Source organism: Alligator sinensis, unplaced genomic scaffold (assembly GCF_000455745.1).
Source record: "Alligator sinensis unplaced genomic scaffold, ASM45574v1 scaffold1510_1, whole genome shotgun sequence".
Classification (NCBI taxonomy): Eukaryota; Metazoa; Chordata; order Crocodylia; family Alligatoridae; genus Alligator; species Alligator sinensis.
This window is the reverse complement of record NW_005842654.1, coordinates 462,998-483,226: the sequence shown is the minus strand read 5'-3', so window position 1 is coordinate 483,226 and position 20,229 is coordinate 462,998.

The following is a 20,229-nucleotide window of genomic DNA, read 5'->3' as shown; positions in this document are numbered from 1 at the left end:
TGGTGGCAGGGGAGCCCTCCACCCTGTCAAATTCCCAGACCCTAAGCTGACCCCTTTCCCTGCCCTCTGCCAGTTTCAGGATCAGGCTAGACCTCCTTACCTCTGCACAGGGCCAGGTTAGGGCCTGACCATGCCTCCTTGTCTCTCCACAGGGCTGGGTCAAGTTCATTTCCCCTATGGAACTACATTGGGGTTGCCTGTCCCGTTCCCTCCCCCCTGCCCCCTTCTGCATGGCCAGATCTTGCCCACTGTGCATGCCCAGGTGCCAGACTGGGAACACCAGCTCAATCCAGCCTGTGGATAGACCAAAGACTGCCAGTTCAGCCCACTGGGCATAAAGGCTGAGCACCACTGCTCTAGGCCTGCACTTTAGGCTATGTTAAAAACCTTCAGATTCTTTCTGCATGATGTGTAAATTACAGCCTCTCTTATCATGCACACAGCTAACAGGTATTCCTCCTCTCACTGGGAACATTCTTTTTTTGACTTTAACAAATGCAATCTCACCCTGGTCAGATCATCTTCTTAGCCTTACCCTTTGATCACTTCCCCACTCTCTCTGCATTCTCCCCTGGCTCCATCATCCTCTCTATTGCTTCAGACATAAGTTCCTTGTCTTTGCTTTCAAGGTCTTCAAGAACTAACCCAGGGGCGGGCAATTATTTTGGGCGGAGGGCCACTTACCCAGTTTTGACAAGCTGTCGAGGGCCACATGGGTAGCGATGACCCTTCACAGGTGCCCTGCCCCTTGACAGGTGCCCCGGCCCCTGGTCACCATCTTGGGACCAATGTCCCAATGTCTTGGGACCAATTTCCCAGGGCCAGCACCTGTGAGGCCCAGAGTAGGGCGCACACTGGCGGGGTCTGTGGAGCTGGGTTGGGCTGCATCAGCAGGGAGAGTGGGGAGTTGGCCTGGCCCCATAGAGCCCCTGCCAGCTGGGACCCTGTACTCCTGCTGCCCTGCTCTGGGCCCCGCTGGTGCTGGCCCTGGGACACCAGTGCAGGCCCTGTGCTCCTGCACCCGCTCACTCCTAGTGCCCCCAGCCCCGCGGTACAGTCTGGAGGCAGTGCACAGCCCTGACCCCCTGCATGCCAGCAGGGAAGGAGCTGGTGCTGAGCATGGGGAAAAGTAGCCCCTCGCCTGCCCCGTGGCCCACGCTCCCTGCTGCAGCCACTCGCAGCCCACACAGCGAGCATGCACAGGCAGCCCCACACAGGCTGTGAGTGGCCACAGCATGGGGCGCTGGCCGCAGGACGAGGGAGAGGTCACTTCCCCGCCCTGCATACAGCACCAGCTTGTAACCCACCCCCGCCGCCAGCCTGGGCCCCGTGCAGCTCTGGGCTTGCCCATTGGGGCTGTGCAGGTGGCAGCAGCTGCAGCCCCCACCCCCGCTCCCGCTTGCCATGCTGTGCAGCGTTTGCCGCTGCTGCGCGCCCGAAGCTAGCATGCTGGGCAGTACGGGGCAGTGGTGGCAGCCACACTGCAGCCTACCCGAGGGGCGAGCCGGGAGCCAGCGCAGGGCCCAGGCTGGCAGCGGGGCTGGGTTACAAGCTGGTGCTGACTGCGGGGAAAAGCGGCCCCTTTCCCGCCTTGCGACCAGTGCCCCACGCTGCAGCCACTCGCAGCCCACGTAGGGCTACCTGTGCCTGCTCAAGACAGCCCTGCACAGGCTGTAAGCAGCTGCAGCAGGGAGCGCCGGCCATGGGGTGGGTGAGGGGCCACTTTTCCCCACACTCCACACCAGCTGCTTCCCTGCCCTTCCTCCCACCCTCACCAGAGCTTCCCGTGCCAGTGCAGCCATGTGGTCCCAGGCCAGAAGCCCCTGCAGGCGCTTCCAGCTGTGGGGGTGGGGCTGGGCAGGCCCTGATGTTGCGACACTCACTGGGTTTCCCCTGGGTCCTACTGCCCCTGGTTCCTGTCATCTTTGACAAGAACCAAGGACAGATCATTTTTAATTTTCAAAAATGTTTAAGGGCTCTGTGGGTCAGATAGAATGGCCTCACAAGCCAGATCCAGCCCGCAGGCCATATTTTGCCCACCCCTGAACTAACCCTACCTTACTATTATCTCCCATTAATGATGAAGGTATTGACTTCTGCCTCTAATCACCCCACTCCTTCATTCAAAAAAGCTTAATTTCACCCATGCCGTTGCTCTTTTTGGGAGAAACTATCTGTAAACTTCTGGAACACTACCACTTTATTCTCCTTTACCATGAAATCTTCAGAAAGCTTAACTATGGTTAGGATGGGAAGGGGCTGAGCCTGCTGCCAATTACTCTGAGCATGTCTGATTGATTTCTTGTGCTCCCTCATCTATTGTCTTTTGCTTTGTACTTAGATTGTAAACTGTTAGGGATGGAGACCATCTTTTCTCTGTACAGTGCCTAGCAAAATTGAATCCTTGCCAATGACAATGCCTCAAAGGTGCTACAATAAAATAATAACAAGGAAATAATAAGAACATAAAAGTGCCATAGCAACTTAAATTTATCCACATTGCATCTTTAGCATGAAATGTCTCAGATTATCAACTAATCTGGGTTCAAATACACACTTACAATTTTAACTGATTTCATTAAATTGGATCTTATATGTATTATATGGGATGAGTCTTAATTTTTAACTTCCTCTGCTTTTGAATGTTTAATTGCATTAAGATAAATGTGTGTATTTATAATAAAAATAAGAATTTACACATACTTGCTATCATGAATCCAGGTAGCCAAGGAAACAAATTATATTTCAGTCCACCCCCCTCAGTGAAAGGATGTAATTTAGGAGAAACCTGCAAAAAAGAGATTTCTTAATTGGAAAAACATCCTTTTCAGTCTCAAGTGTCTGAGCTAGGGTCTGTCCTTAGAATATCAATATGAGCCAAAGCTATTAAAATGTCAAAATTAACCTTTTAAAACCTAATTTAATTAGAAAATAATAATTAGAGCATTCTTACCAGTAGGAAGTGGCTGCTTCAGATGAACTTCTTGTAAACTCTCAATTGTAATGAATACCACTTTGAAGCCATTGTGGGTAAAGATTCAGCATATGGCCAATGAGATTGAGTTTACAAATAATACTGTGATTAATTTTTAGTTTTTGGCATTACAGTTAATTATTGTAGCATGCTTGAGGGACGGACACTTTGCTTGCTTGATCATACCAAATAAGATGGTTTTACCCATGCCAGAGGCTCTCAAGCAAAATTAAAAAAAATCAGACTAATCAATAATGTCCTTATACACTGTGTGATGATGCCCTTGATTTGTCTAATTTTTTTCCCAGAAAAAACTGAAAGCAGAGATGTTTGTGAATCCAGTGAAAAAGCTGTATGGTAGATGTAAGGAACCCTGGACAAAGATGGTCACTGCTTTGCATTTAATCCTTATAAAACCAAAATCTGATTCTGCACAGACTTGCTCCTTTCTCATTGGTTTTGTCAAGCAAATTCAGAACTGATCAGGTAGCATTTTACACCTACATTTCTCTCATTTTGTCCAGATGTAAATGAGCACACAAGGTGCAAGATGTCCAAGGATTTGCACAGAACTCATAGATTCATAGATGCTAGGGTCAGCAGGGACCTCAACAGATCAGCAAGTCTTACCCCCTACCTAGGCAGGAAAGAGTGCTGGGGTCAGATGACCCCAGCCAGATGCCTATCCAGCCTTCTCTTAAAGACCCCCAAGGTATGGGAGAGCACCACCTTCCTTGGAAGCCCATTCCAAATTGTGGCCACTCTTACCATGAAGAAGTTTTTAAGTTTTATAACTCATGTTATAGAAGTTTTATAACTCATGTAATAAGAACTGCTATACAAAATATGAACACACCAACTAGGGACAAACTGTAGTGATTTTCTAAGGTACATCAGAAAACTTCCATCTTAAACCATAGGCTATTTGGAGGCCTGCAGCTAGGCTGGAGTAATAACCAGGAAACACTGCCCTCCAGCTTCCAGACCCTCAAATAAATGAAGTAAAGGGAGCCCCAGGTATTCAGCTCAGGTTTCATAGGACACTTTGGGAATTGAACCTAGTTTCAAGATAGATGGGTGATGTATTTGCTAAATCTGCTTCTTCTTTGAAGATTTAGGTCTTAGTTTAACCAAAGACTGTCAGCAACCACGGGAAAAATGCATGTTTTATTTTGTGTGCCACTATCTTACTTAACATGGCATCCACCACAAGCTCCTTCCAACTGAGCAGAAACATTTGATAGTTAGAGGAGGAATCATGGCAGTGCCCCAGGGGAGAACCCGGAGTTACAAGGCTTTGTATTCATTTTCTTTTGAAGATCCTGCAGGTCCCTTCTAATAGCTAAATGTAGTATCTTTGGGCATTTATAGACATGCTTAAGGAGGTGGGGAGGGATGGGACATTTTAATTAGCCCAGCTCTGAGGTGTGCACTAATTAAAAGTGCTTGGAGCGTCACATGCATCAGTGTCCCTGCCACAGCCAGAGGGAAAAAATATTATTTGGTCGGGTTGAACATGTGCATGCTTGCACACATGCATGCCTCCACACCCCCAGCAGCAGGTAACTCTGTCATGGTGAAGGGCCAGATCGAAGCCCCTGTGGTGAGGGAGGGAGTGGGGCAGAGGCAGGGGCAGGGCTGGGGTGAATGGGACCCCAGGGAGAGTCGTAGCCCAGGCAGCTCATCCAGAGGTGCAGGGGCCTCCCACTGCTGTGTGGATCCCAGCTGAGGCCCAGGAGGCATGTGCCCCCCAGATCTGTATGTGGGGTGAAGGTGGGCTGGAATCTGAGCTCCACTGCCACTGCCCAGAAGCAGCGTGATGCCATGTGCCTGCCTCTGCCAGTCGGGTAGGGGGCGCGACGCAGTCTGCGCATGGCAGGGATGCGCAGTGGTGGGAGCTCCCCTGCGCCCCTGGACAAGCCGCGTGGGCTCCAACCCTCTCACCTGTCCTGGGGCTCCATTCACCCCAACCCTGCTCCTGCCTCCCTGACTGCAGGGGCATTGATCTGCCCCCGCCCCCCTCATGGCCCTTCCCCATGATAGAATTACCTGCTGTGGTGGGCAGTGCTCTACACGGTGCCAGGCTGCTGCAGGCTGTGGCTCTGTGTCTGTTTGTGAATGCCCCTTCCCCTCTGCTGCACCTGCCCAGAGCCTGCACCCAGGCTACCCTGCAGCCCTATGCATTGCTGTCTATTTGGCGGGGTCTAAGCCCTGCTAGCCCCGGCCTTCCGCTGCCTATGGTCTTTCCACTGAAAAATGACAGTGGGCCACTTTGAGCTAAAGCTCATCAAATGAGCTTTAGTTTAAAGCACCCTGCTGCTATTTTTCAGTGTGGGAATGCTGATACAAGTGACACTGGAGTATGCGGGAAGTCAATCGAGTCTGCTTGAATGTACTTATAGAGCATCTGAGCAGCCTTCCTGCACATGGATAGATCTACATGAGAAGGTTGTGTCACAGTAAGGGTAGTTAGGCTGCCTTAAAGTGCCTTGGGTCTACATGCAGCCTGTTTTTTAACACATACATTGGTACCTTTAGATTACAACTGAAAACAAATTTCACTGGTCTGTTTTGACCCATTAAAACAGATTGAGGACAGCCATTTAAGAGATTCAACTTAAATAGTAATGAACTCAAGTTAACCACTATTGTCCCATGGGAAAGTGCTAATTCAGATATTTCACAGGTACTCAATGTGGGACATTAGGGTTGGCCTGTGTAGGATCCCAGGATACAGCTCTGTCCCATGAGAAATCTGTTTTTAGCCAGTAATCCTCCTCTGAACAGAAGTAACTCTACTGTGCAGTGAATTTATTTGATATAAGGATTGTTTCAACATATTCCTAACTACTCTGCTGTTGGCAGTTGTCCAGCCAGTACCCAGTACTTTATTGCTTCACACCTGGATACCTTCCACTGATTTGGAGTCATCTTGACTAGATGTCACCTCCCATTAAATGCTGGCAGGCAGCCAGGAGTGCACCATTTGGATAGAAGGTTGTAGTAAGTTCACATAATCTCCTTTCTTGTGAGCACCTTCAGAGGTTGTAAACACAATTGCCCTCTTTGAAGAGATGACCATCTGGAGAAGAGTCAGGGGAATTCAGACATCTGCAAACAGCTGTCAGAACGCATAAAGGCAGGGGCATTCACTGAGATAGTCCCAGTGACAAGTCAAAGCAAAGGCCCTCCAACAGGGGTGTCTAAGACAAGGGACCAAAACAGGACTTGTATTAATTCTCTCCCTAGTATGAACCTCATTTACCCTTGTGGTTCCACTGCCAAACCTCAGAATGGTATGGCAGGGCATAATCATCCAGGCACCGCAGAGTGCATGACAAAAACCCTCCAAACCACTGAAAGCTCCACTGATACCACATGTGCCTGGAGGAGAATCATCAGGGTAGCCAAGAACTCTATGACCTAGAGATTTGGACTTTACACAAGAACTCTGTACAAAGAATCATACTTGATATGGCTCTGTAGGAAGAGCTATGCCAGTAAACGTGTGTGGTATTACAGCATATCTGCACAGAAGATTTTAAATTGCTTTCTCTGGGTATGAATCTTCCTGCTGCATGGTAGACACAGTTAGTGTCTCTTTGCCTTCTCAGCATTTAATCTTTTTTCTCCCAGAGTGCCCTACATGGTGTCTGGACTAAAAGTTAAAGATTTAAGGCTTCTCTCTCTCTGCAGTGTGAAGTACCATGATCAGTCACAAATGTGCTTCTTTCCCAAGCTGCTCACTATTCCTTTGCAACTTCACCCAATGCAGGTTCTTCCCCTCCCCTCCCCTGACAAACCTGAACACCAGGCACAAAAGATGATGGCACAACACAAGTCAAACAAAAGTCAAAAACAGAGCAGCATTGTTCAATGCAGCCCCACCAATGGAAGCTAGAAAAATCATTTGAAAAGGTATACTAGTTCAGCTGTTAGTACACTTGGCTTTTACTGAAGTTGAGTTTTCATGAGATAAATGACCTAAATGAGGCTGAAGAGAGACTTCAGCAATCATGGTTATTTTAAGTCATTACCATTCACTTGGCTCTAAAAAAAATTCTGCAGAATTCTATTCATCTTGCAGTACAGTTAATGCTGATCTGTAGGTGTCCTAAAAGCGAATTTAAGGCAAAGATAGTGCTCCGTTTTGGCAAGAATGTACAGCAAAACAGCTTTCTCACACTGTTCATATGGCTAACACTTCCCTTCTGTTTTCTATACTAGCTGAGGAGATACCATCCTCTTTCATAGCAGTGCTGCATATGTTTCTGGTTTGTCCAATTTTTTTTTAATAGGACCCTTCTCTGTCTCTTGGAGGCTTCCCTTTAGGTAACATCCTAAACATCAGTCTCAGAGGGGTACAACGACAGTCTCAGAGGGGTACAACCTGCCCTCTGATAACCCTCACCAACCTGAAAATATCCTACAGGCACCCAAACCCTACTGCTTAGAGCTCCCAACTCATTTTTTTTTAAACAAGAAAAACTAAACAGGCAGCCAAATTCCCAGCCTCTGATACAGGGCGCCTCTACTATGGGGAGGCACTTTGAAAAAATGGCTTAACATCTAGAAGGGAACCACAGACCCGGAAGAGAGGATTAGGAAAGGCATTCCGACACTGTGGGAAAGAAACATGTCATCACTGGAAGCATGAAGACTAGGAGGAGCAAGGCAATAAATAATTGTGCTTTTATAATTTTTCGTAGCAAGTTCGCAGTACAGCTCACGCAAAAAAAGTGAATTCTTGCCTTCAGAAAGGCTGACAATTTCAGGGAAAAAAGAACTGTTCCATGAAGTTTCATTAATTCACCCTAACACAGAGCCATGAAGGCTGAGTTGTGAAGGGAAAGTTTCCTGAAGCATTCTCAAAAGATTTCAAATAGAGCACTTGGTCCTGGAGGGACATGATGCAAGTGATGCAGAGGCAAGCAGCTGTGAATATCAGATACTACTACATTAAAGAAAAACTAAACTAAAGAGAACATGCTGTACTGGGACCACTATTTCAATCAACTAAGTACAAGATCTTCCCACAGCATTCAACTCTCCCAGAACCATTTTGAGTGCATTGTTTACAAGTGTTTTTCATCACCACTCCTAATTTTGGCCACAACTTATTACCATCTGATTAAAATGCATATCATACTCTTTTTATCTATTCATTGGACGCTTGTTGCATTACCTACTGTTTTTGTTAGCTCAGTAAGTTTCTTTTGTTAGGCCTTTTTTTATACATTTCACTCAGAGACAGCACAACCCATAAATGGCATAACACTCATATCATGCGGTTAATTACTAGTACTACTAACATCAAATGCAGACACATTTCCTCTGTTATAGGATATTCATTATCCACAATGGTCTCTGTCTCCTTGACCACTTGAAACATTTCATAGGAGAACCCACTCTGGCTCTGTTAATGTTGAGAAAAATCTATCCATTTCCTGCTCACACCAATCCTCTAGGATTTCTCACTTGGTACCGTAGATGCTGTGCATATTACAACTGACAATTAACACACACATCATATAATACTGAGAAATACCCAACCTTTTCATAAGGTGCCATTTGCTGTCTTAGTCTCCACTGACATTCTGCAGTTACTTGGGGTCTCATTAAATGGATTTTTCGCTTAGCCAAGCATGCAGCAAAAGGCTTAATAAGACAAGGAAGCAGAGGATAAGTGGGGCCATCCAAAACGAAAGAAATATTGACCACCAATATCCAGCAAACAGGCCTGGGTTTCTGAAGTCGTGGCATTGTGAACTTTTCCGATTTTGCTATTTAAGTATTGGTGAATCTTCCAGCTCTTCATTAGCACCAAGGAGAAATACCCCTTTCTGTTTATGAAGTAAAAAAATAGGCACCCAATAGCCCCTATACGTTTGGGAATCTCAACTAATCAAAATCACCAATAATCTCCTACGCACATCCAACCTTTAAGACATGACCCAGCAGCACATTTGTAATTGGAAACCTGTACAATATAACCTCATAAATCGGGCATGCTTGGGACCGAGCACCTGCTGGACATTTGAAAATTCCGGTTTTTTGAAACTGGAGTGGCAGCCGGTCGCAGAGTGGGGGGTGGGCAGGGGGGAATGGGAAGGACTAGGGGTGGCTAGGGGTGGCTAGTCCCAGAGCATGTGGAGTGGGGTGGTGGATGGCGGCAGCAGCTGCCATGTACAAGCTTCCCCCTCCACTTCCCAGGGGATGGAAGAGAGTGGCAGCTGGTCCCAGAGCAGTGGTCGCACGTGGAGTGGCAGCACGGGTGGTGGATGGCAGCAACTGCCGCGTGCAAGCTTCCCCCTCCGGATCTGGGGGAGCGGAGGGAGAAGCTTAAAAACTTCAGGATTTTCAAGAAATCCAGATTTTCAAGAATGGATTTATGAGGTTATACTGTATTACAAGAGCCCTAGTCTACCAGCCCCAAACCAATTAGTTATTGATTGAGAGCAACTGGAAATGGCAAGCTTCCAGAGAGAGGCGGCAGTACACTAACTCACTGAGAAGATCTCTCAAGTTGCTATTCTGCCACTGCAGCTCTGCAAAGTGCACCTCTGGGTATTTGAACACTGCAGTCAGTGCCACGTGGTGTAGACATGTTTGAACAACTTTTAACCTGGCTAGTTCAGGTACACATAGCAATTAAGCTGTAACAGCACAGAGCTCAGCATGGGCTGCAAAACTCAGGTGAGAACCACAGAAAGTATGCAGTGATTAGCTAGACAGCTAGCTGTACCTGTGCTAACTGGTTTAAAGTCAGCTTGGGTTTGATTATACTCCACTGCAGTTGCAACAATGACTAAAGTATATAGAGACCCACTTTGGCAGTCTTGTGTATCCTGTCCTGCTTTACCAAGACACATAAACTGTGAAATGTTGTTAGAAAACTGTTTTCAGTGACTTTGTAAATTATAGACAGACAAGGTTCTTTGGGTAAATCTTATACCTTGTATTAGACCAACTCAAATAGTTGGAAAAATTGGAAGAATTTTTCCAACTATTTGAGTTGGTCTAATACAAGATATCAGATTTACCTAAAGACCCTTGTCTTCCCATGTCCTTAGACCAACATAGCTACAACCTATACCTTCATAAATTATGGGCAGTCAACTATCATAGTCCCTGTTCAGCAAGGTACTCAATGATTTGTGTAACTTTGTGCACACTCCAATCTTACATTCATATTTAAGTTACGGGCATGCTTAAATTCCTTGCTGAATTGGAGTCTGTGTGTTGCTGTTTATTGAACCCTGATCATCTTCTCCTATCCCCTCAATGCTATACTTTCATCTCTAGTAAGAAGTGAGTCATTATGCTGAAGAATCTTGCAGCGCATTTGTATACATTGTGTAACCTACCAGCATAGTCAGTACTTGCTCATAAAGGACAATACCAGTGAATTATTACTCAGGGGTAAAAATAGTTGGTGGGGCTGTATTATACTACCTGAAGCCAAAGGCTGATGGCAATATACATAATCAAAGGAACTATTTTTACCTGAGGATAATGCCCTGTGCTCCGAAGACACACCCTAATTCTTCTATTATCTGTATGTTTTTAGAAGTCCAAAGCCCGAGGGCATAAGGACTTAAGTGCAGGACCCAGTGGTGGCAGTAGCGAGACCTGCCTAGCCCTGCCTCACCCCCAGCCACCAACCAGAAACTTCTGCCTAGCACAATCTTCTGGCCTGGTAACCATGGGGCTGTTCCCTATCCTCCCTCCATCTGAGAGTGGAAACTCAGATAAAAATAGATGGGGCTGGAAGGATTGCCAGTGCAGCAAGAGCCTGCACAGCCCATCTGGCACCACACAGTTCCCGGCTGGCTCCTGCTGTGCTGTGCAGTCCTGGCCATGCAACCCGGAACCATGTGGTGCCAGCCAGGCTGGGCTGGCTTTGGCACTATGCAGTTCCTGGCTGCAAGGCGGGGACCACACAGCATGGCATGGAGCCAGCTGGGAACCGTGGGGGCTGGGCTGGGTCAGGATGGCTCCTGCTGCATTCTGTAGTCCCAGGCACTAAACCAGGAACCACGTGGTGTCAGAGCTAGCCCAGCCTGGTCAGCACCACACGGTTCCCAGCTGCATGGCTGGGACCACATAGCACAGCAGGAGCCAGCTGGGAACCATAAGGGCCGGGCTGGTTCCTCCTGAGTTCTGCAGTCCTAGCCATGCAGCTGGGAACTGCACACTGCCAGAGTGGCAGACAGGTGGAGGAGCAGTGGTGGTGGGCAGGAAGGTAGGGAAGCAGCAGAGGAAGGGCAGCAGCAGCAGGTGGGGGGAGAAGTGGCAGTGAGTGGGCAGGTGGGGGCGTGGGGCCCATGCCAGTACCCCAGAGCCAGGGCCAGTAAGGGCCTAGGGTGGGGCGGCAGAAGCATGGAGCCCAGGCTGGCAGGGGCTTTATGAAGCCAGCCCAGCTCCACCCTTCTCCCTGCTGGTGTCTCAGTCATATGCAGTCCTGGGGTTCACCAGGACCACGCACTGCCAGGGTCTTTGCCTGCCATGGGCCTTCAGCAGCTTGAGGCCTTGCCCCCTGCTGCTGCCGCTGGTGGCAGGGGCTGTTCACAACATAGGAGGGAGGCAGGCATGTTTGTAGGGAAGGATCCCACACGCACACTCCACCATACACCCACACCTCATATGCACATCCCACACCCATACCCTCTCACACACCTCAGTCATCCTCCTCCTCCACACACGCCACAAGCCCCCTAGCCACCCTCCCCCACACACCCACAGCCCCCCACAAACCCCACAAACACATCCATACCCACACCCTCCTCCACACCCCACATACACACATACCCACACATGCATACCCACAGCCCCGCTACAAACCCTGTACCCACCCACCCATACCCTGACCCCCGCCACAATATACTTCATTTTAAGCTATTATTATTAAATTGAAATAAGACTTCATTTTAAGCTATTATGTAAGCACCTCTATGTATACTCTGCAAATACATATAAATCAGGACTAACTTTAGCATCTTTAGCCCATAAAAACAGCAGCCTTGAGCAAGTAATTTTGGCTTACTTAGTAAATCTGTCTGTCATCAGGAAAAGGTAAAAGATTCAATTTCTATGTGAACAATCTCTTTGGGAGTGTCCACATTGGACTTGTACGATCATAGACCCACACATATAATATTGGTTGTAGAAAGGCACAAAGTAGAACAAGTCTTGGCAAGAACACTATAAAACTCAAACCAGTTGAAAGGATATAGGAATCAGCAATCACTTGCTCAGAATAAACAACATAGACTTACAGCTATCAAACAATTTGGTGTCCATTATTATATAGGCATAGTGATTTAATATTATTATTTGTGTTGCAGCAGTGCTCAGGTGCCCATTTTACTAGTTGCTGTATAAACAGGGAACACAAAAGACAGTCCCTGTCCCAAGGAGCTCACAGTCTGAGCTATAACTTGGTAGATGTTATTAAAAAATGATAAGCTTTACATTTGTGGATAACGCAATAACATTCATAATACATTAAAAACCAGAGCTTGAAATGCAGATTGCCTTCTGTATTGAAAACAAAACATTTCTTTATGAAATGTATTCCTGAAAAAAATATATGCTTGCTTGTTACAGTTTATGTTTGTGTTTACAGTAGGTTTATGTTTTGGGGGTTGTTTTTTCCTATTCTTTCGCCTTGATATACTGTTTTATATGTCAATCCATTTTCTAAATTAATATAACAAGCTCCAGGGTAAGTGCTAGATCATAAAATGGGATTTTTTTTCAGCAAAAAACCTAAAACCATACAGAATCTGTGCCAGCTCACATGGCATAACCCCAGAGAATAGGATCTTCCAAACAGAAACTGTAACATGCTGCAGTATTCTTAGACTCTCATCACTTAAAATCTGATTCTAAATGAGAAATCCCCAATGGTCCTGTGGAAGTATATATAATACATTCAACACATTATTTATGTAAAAATCTGTCCTGTTGAATATTCAGCTCATAGAGAAGATGGTTTTCAAAATGAGATTTCCAACAACCCCTTTCTCTGAGAATCAGCAGAATATCCCAATCAAGCCTCTCAATTTATTCATGACAACAGCACAGAAAAAGAAGTCCACTAACTGGTGTTCTCTGCTCCAGAAAAAAACACTTAACTCATTCAAGAGAAAAAACAAAGGGAAATTAGACTGTGTGTGTATCACGGAGAGATAAGACAAGCAGAACTTGTACCTCAGGAGTTCCTAAACAGAGGAACCGTTGTTTTAAAAATTAGATATGAGCTGGTAGTGAAATATCAGACATGCTTAGGTACCTCTATATACTATTAAGTTACCATCTGTGTCAAGTATAGTTCTTAAGTACTTCCTAAAATGGATCAAGTTTTGCCACGTCTCTCAAAAAAGACAATCATAATGCAAGGTGATTCTGCTCTCCAGAATGACAGGTATTAGTCAATTCATATAAAGTAGATGTTACAGATTTTACTGCCATCTTTACTCTCTGAGGTGTAAAGCAAGGTGTGAAGCATTTGGGAAAATTTTAATATTCTTTAGCAAATATGAGCTGAAGTGCCTGTGAAGGCTATCTGCCTATAAGTTTGTCTACCCTGCAGTCAAAGTTATGACTGCAAGTTGTATAGACATCCCCAAATAAGCTTTAAATTCGCTAGTTTCAAGTACTAGGAACAGTGTAGCCATAGGAAACAGGTGCTCAGCATGGACTAAATGTTCAAGAACATACCCAGGGTTCTGTACTGGTTCTTTGCCTCTCCATGGACTAAGATCTTGTAGTGGTGGGGAGGCTTGTGTGCCCCAATAACTGTTAGAGCTAGGTCACGTGGAGTCGTACAGTCCTGGCAGGATCACCCTCTTACCACTGGGCTCAGATATCCACTTTATCAAGAGTGTGTGCTTGTTGTTTCTGCGCACCAATGTCCTCAGGTTAAAAAGTCACGCACAAGCTTCTACCACAGGAAACAACATGCTCTCCTGTATCAACCTCCAAAACTCCTGCAGTGATGGACCAGCGGTGGCGAAGAGAGGACTAGTAAACATGAATGACACATGCCCCAGGCAGCTGGGGGGGAATGGTGGCAGCAGCAGTGTGGTGGTGGGAGTTTGGCAGCAGTAAACGGAGCTGCCGCAGATGTCGCCAGCGCTGTCCGAGGCGGGGATGGCAAGCGCTGACCAGGGGTCAGCAGCCACACACTGACACCACTGGCACCGGCCTTTTCATAGGGGGTGCACTGCCATGCTCAGGGAGTACACGTGCACCCACGTGCACCACCTATGTGTAGTCAGTGCTAGTGAATCTGGCAGTCTCCAGACATGAATCTCCATGCAGGCAGCAGCAATCTGATGGTGGTCTTGCACCTGGGTTGAGACGGGGGTGCAGTTTGGCAGCTGCTACCATGATGGAGCTGTCTTATTCAAGATCCCCTCTGCTTACCCCACATGGGGAAGGGGCTAGAAAAGGTGCCCTATACTTAGGCTCCTGGTTGGATAACTGAGTCCAGTGGGATCACTCTCTCTGTTATCAAAACCATTATAAGAAGATGATGATTTTCAACAACATGGAAGTGAACAGGGAGAAGCAAATGGGACAGGTTGCCAGCAGTTTGCTGGGAGCAAGAGGAGGAAGGGGAAGAGGCACCAGATCCTGCTCTGGGAAGGTAGCTGAGCCAGGGTTGCCGGTGTGCTTGGCTTGCTGAGGTTTTGGGTTTGTGTGCTTGGGTGTGCGCTCTGAGCAGATGAGTGGACTGATTGCTGACTGATTGCTACCTGGGTGTGATAAAGGGCCCTAACAAAGGGGCCTAGCCAGTCCAGACCCAGGAGAGGTATATAAGAAGGCAGTCCAAGTGACCAGAGGAGTAGTGAACAAGAAGAAGCAAACAGGACAGTTTCCTAGCAGTTCACTAGTCAGTTCAGAGCCCCACTCTTTGAAGGGGAGCCTGAAACCTAAGTTTCTCTGTTTTATATATTTAGTTAAGATTGACTACATAGTTTTATTTTAGCAGCTAAAACTCAGCACCTAGACCAAGAATTAAGTCCCTTGTTTTAACTGGAGTCCAAAGTGAGGGGGAGTTTGCCTGGAAACTCTCTCTCAGATTCCTTTACTACAAGCTTGCTGAGAGAAAACAGGTTGCAGGGAAAAGGGAACCCTTCAGATCAAGGAACAGCAAAGAGGCCAGCTACAGAGGAGTATGCTAGGGAAGGCCTGCTTGGAAAGAGGCACAAAGGAGAGGCAACAGATTAGAAGACCCAGAGACATGGCTGGAGGATGTCATAATACCAGAGCCACTGCCACTTTCAGCTCTTCTCTGCTTTCACCTATGAGGTGTCTGTCCAGGTAGGACCATACAACATTGAGCCTTTCACCCAGGTCCTAGACTGGTGCTGTGCAGTCTGCAGCTTGCAGATACCTTCCAGTGTCAGCCAGGTGAGGGAGTTCCTGCAATGTGTGTGGTGCCTTCTGGGGGTGCCCCTCAGAAAGAAGGTTTGAGAGCTACAAAAGGAGATAGTACAGCTCTGAAGCATCCTCCATCATGAGGACTTATTGATTCCATGCTGGAGGAAAGGACAGGGGAGAAAGGACTGCCAGAGAGAGTGCTAAAAGAGGAAGAGGGCATGGGCCCCCAGGAACGTGAAAGCTTGTATCTCCTGGCAGCAAGAAGTCATCACCATCCCCACAAGAAGTGGTTTGCCTGGAGAACAGATATGGAGTGCTAGCAACTCAGGAGGAGGAGATCATTTCATTGGTGGAAGAGGTCAAGCCAGGAATCCCTAAGGTTGGGAGGATCAAGACCACTGCCATGAAGAGGAAACAATGACTGGTGGTGGTTGGAGATTCCCTTCTGTGAGGATCGGAGGGATCCATCTGCTGGCCTGACCTATTGTTTTGGGAGGTCTGATGCTTGCCTGGAGCCTAGATCTGAGATGTCACAAAAGGATTACTGAGACTCATGCAGCCCTCTGACTACTACTTCATCCTGCTCATTCATGTGGGCACCATGGATACTGCCAGGAGTGACCCTGAGCAAATCAAAAGTGACTACAGGGCTCTGGGCACAAGGGTGAAGGGGATGGGGGACACAGGTCATATTCTCCTCAATCCTTCTGATCAAGGGGAAGGACTCTGGAAGCAGCAGACACATCCTGCAGATCAATGCATGGCTGTGCAGCAGGGATTTGGCTTCTTCGACCATGGGATCCATGGACCATGGGATCCATGGTTATTCCAAGAAGAAGGCTTGCTAAGAAGAGAAAGGATCCACCTGACAAAGAAAGGAAGAGCATCTTCATAGACAGGGGATGGAAAACAAAGGCCTGAGGGAAGTGGGAAAGTGGGGGACCTGGAGGAAGGAGGACCAGGAGGGGGCAACATGGGAGACCTCCTCATTCTTCCTGAGAAAGTAGGGCAATTGGCTAGTCACCTCAGGTGCCTGGACACAAATGCACAGAGCCTGGGCATCAAGCAGGAAGAATTGGTAGTCCTTCCACAGTCAATCAACTATGATGTGATTGGAATAGCAGAGACTTGGCAGGATAGCTCGCATGGCTGGAGCACATCATGGATGGGTGCAAACTGTTCAGGAAGGACAGAAGGGAGGAGGAGTTGCACTGTATATAAAAGAGCTGTATGATTGCTCAGAGCTCCAGTATGAAACTGGAGATAGGTCTGCTGAAAGTAGCTGAGTTAGGGACAGAGGGGAGAGCAGCAAGGGTGATGTTGTGGGTATGTGCTATAGACCACCAGACCAGGAGGGGGAGGTAGATGAGGCTTTCTTCAGACAACTAGCATAAGTTTCCAGATCACAGGCCCTGGTTCCCATGGGGACTTCAATCACCCTGACATGATGCTGGGAGGGCAATACAGCAGTGCACAGGCAATCTAGAAAGTTTTTGGAGAGCGTTGAAGACAACTTCCTGATCCAAGTGTTGGGAAGACCAACTAGGGGCCATGTTCTTCTTGACCTACTAGTTACAGACAAGGAAGAATTGGTGAGGGGTGTAGAAGTGGATGGCAAGTTGGGCAGCAGTGACCACAAAAAGATTGAGTTCAGGATGCTGACAAAAGGAAGAAAGGAGAGCAGCAGAGTATGGACCCTGGGCTTTAGAAAAGCAGACTTTGACTCCCTCAAGGAACTGATAGGCAGGATCCCCTGGGAGGCCAGGCTGAGGAGGAAAGGAGTCCAGGAGAGCTGGTTGTATTTTAAAGAAATCTTACTGAGGGCGCAGGAACAAACCATCCCAATGTGCAGGAAAAATAGCAAATGTGGCAAGTGACCAGCTTGGCTTAGCAGAGAACTCTTCAGTGAACTTAAATACAAAAAGGAAGCTAACAAGAAGTGGAGGCTTGGACAAACAACTGTTACCAAATCTGCCCATTACTTTGGGGTGTGCTCATTTATTAGGGATAGTTTCTAGGGTCTTGGTGATTCTGTCAATGTGCTGCTTGTGTTACTATACGGAGCTGTATTTCTCCCTTCTGCAAGCCCTCACCCCCAGTGGAGCTATCTTGCAGGACTCAATCTCAACGGGACTGGGTTCCTCCAGTCACCAAATCAGTCATACACACAAACACACACAAATTAACGTGACACGCCTGACCTGGCCGGGCTGATCAGCATGGACAAGCTGACACCCTCATATGCCAAGAATCAGTTCATAAGAGCAACAATAAAATGCAGTCAAACACAAGCACACAGGTAAACAGAATCCCTCTGAATCCGGCTGGGTGTCCAGCTGACACCCTCATGGGCCAGCATTCAGTTCATAAGGGCACGTCTGAGTCAAACTGGGTCAATCAGCCTATACAAGCTGATCCCCTTATGTGTTTCAAACTCAGCACGTCCCAATCTTTGGCCTCTTGATGAGCAGACCCCACAATAATTTGGGCTTCACAGGGATCTTTAGCATAGGTAAAAGAAGCGTTGCTGCAGAGCACGGGAGGAAAGAGAAGCAGAGAAGGAAAAATATACCCAATTACTACCAGTTTGACTATAAAAGTTATTTATTGCTAAGCATATGAAATATATAATAGTACTAGTAGTAATAGACATGCAAAAGAAAAACAAACACCAACAATGACAATACTACCCTGGTTTCACTAAGTATTTGGGGAAACTTAGCTCAAGCTTAACTGATACAGTTCAGGTTCAGAAGTTTATGCCTAGAAAGAAGACAGAGAACGCTGGGATCTCACCTAGTCCACGGTACTCAGGCTGCAAAGCTGACAGGCACAGTCCGTAGCACAATCCTTGAAGAGAGAGATGATCTGTTCTTCCAGCGTCCCAAGAACGACAGGGGATGGTGTCAGCACAGGGGTTTTCTTCTTCTCCTTCTTTCCTCCTGCTTCTACTTCTTTTCCTTCCTTTTCCTCTTCTAGCAGCACACACACTTACAGATTTTTATACCCTCAGTTCAGCTGCTTCGAAGCACCCTCAGTAGTGTAAATCATTGTCTTTTCTATTGACAAGGGGTTATCTGGTTTGGACCATCTCAGGAAACTGATTGATAATCAGGAAACACTTAAGATTAGGGAGTAACCCAAATACTTGGGAGCCAGCTTGAAATTCCTATGGGTGGCAGATATACTGATGGGATATCTCATGGTTTCTTCAGGAACAATAGATAGCTTGCAGCATCAGGATTTTGGATTTTTACTTGTTGTGCACAAGCCTCAGCTTAGCATGACTTTTCCAGATCTTACTATAGTCTTTTAACAGACTTAAAACAATTATTGGGGTGCTCATAACCTTTTGTGGAGAGGACTCCCACCAGTCGTCTCGGGAAAGATATGACAACACCTGGGATTAGGGCTCCAGCAGGCTGGATGCTGTGATGAACCCTTAACCATTGTTCAAATGTTGCCCATACCCCCTCTGACTCGGTCTCTTGCCTCAGCATTCCCTAACCCGGCAACCGAGTTTTAGTCAATCAAGTTTAAATAGGCCTCCCATAGTGGGACCGGGGAATGTACGGCCCGAGATGCCTATTAAACTTAGAGCTGTGTGTGTGTGTCTGGGGGGGAAAAGTCCTTAGTAAATCCAGATTAGAACTGGTCTGATAAATGCTGAGCTGGGTGTGTGTGAACATGGGTTGATTAACATTGGAAGCACAGATTCCCCATCATGCAGCGCTCTCCTGCTTCTCTGGTCCCAGAATTCACTGCAGTCTCTGCTTCAGGCTTTCTGTTTTCCATCTCTCATGTAAATGAATGGTCATCTGGTTCCATCTCAGATGTAAATGAGACCTAGGGCAGTTGTTTCACTCATCACCCTTATCTGGTGAGGGTCTTAGGTGCGTCTCTCACTGCATCTTAATCAGTTTCGTTTAGGTAGAGGAGGGGAGGGAGGGGGGGTGAGTCCTTTGTGAGTCAGACAGACTGCATCCTGTGCCAGGGTTGCCCAAGAACACAGAGCTGAGGCGTAACACAACTTGGGAGAAATATAAGAATATTGCTCAGGCATGCAGGGATGAAGTCAGGAAGGCCAAAGTGCAATTGGAGTTGCAGCTAGCAAGGCACATGAAGGGTAACAAGAAGGGTTTGTACAGCTATGTTAGCAACAAGAGGAAGGTCAGGGAAAGTGTGGGTTCCTTATTGAATGGGGGAGACAACCTACTGACCGATGATGGGGAAAAGGCTGAAGTACTCAATGCCTTTTTTACCTTGGTCTTCACAGGAAGCTCAGCTCCCAGACTACTGCACCAGCCAGCACAGGTTGGGGAGGATGGGAGCAGCCGTCAGTGGTGAAAGAACAGGTTAGGGACTACTATAGGGCTGGATGCAATGCATCCGAAAGTGCTGAGGGAGTTGGCTGATGTGATTGCAGAGCCACTGGCCATTATCTTTGAAAACTTATGGCAATTGGGGGAGGCCCCAGATGGTTGGAAAAGGACAAATATAGTGCCCATCTTTAAGAAAGAGAAGAAGGAGGATTAAGAGAACTACAAACCAGTCAGCTGCAACTCAGTCCCTGGAAAAATCATGGAGCAAGTCCTCAAAGAATCCATTTCTAAGCACTTAGAGGAGAAAAAGGTGATTAGGAGCATGGATTCACCAAGGGCAAGTCATGCCTAACCAACATGATTGCCTTCTACAATTAGATGACTGGGTCTGTGGAGGAGGGGAAAGCAGTGGACATAATATACCTTTACTTTAGCAAGGCTTTTGATACCATCTCCCACAGCATTCTTGCAAGCAAGCTGCAAGAGGAAGGATGGGTTGGATAAATAGACTATAAGGTGGAAAGAAAGCTGGCTGGATTG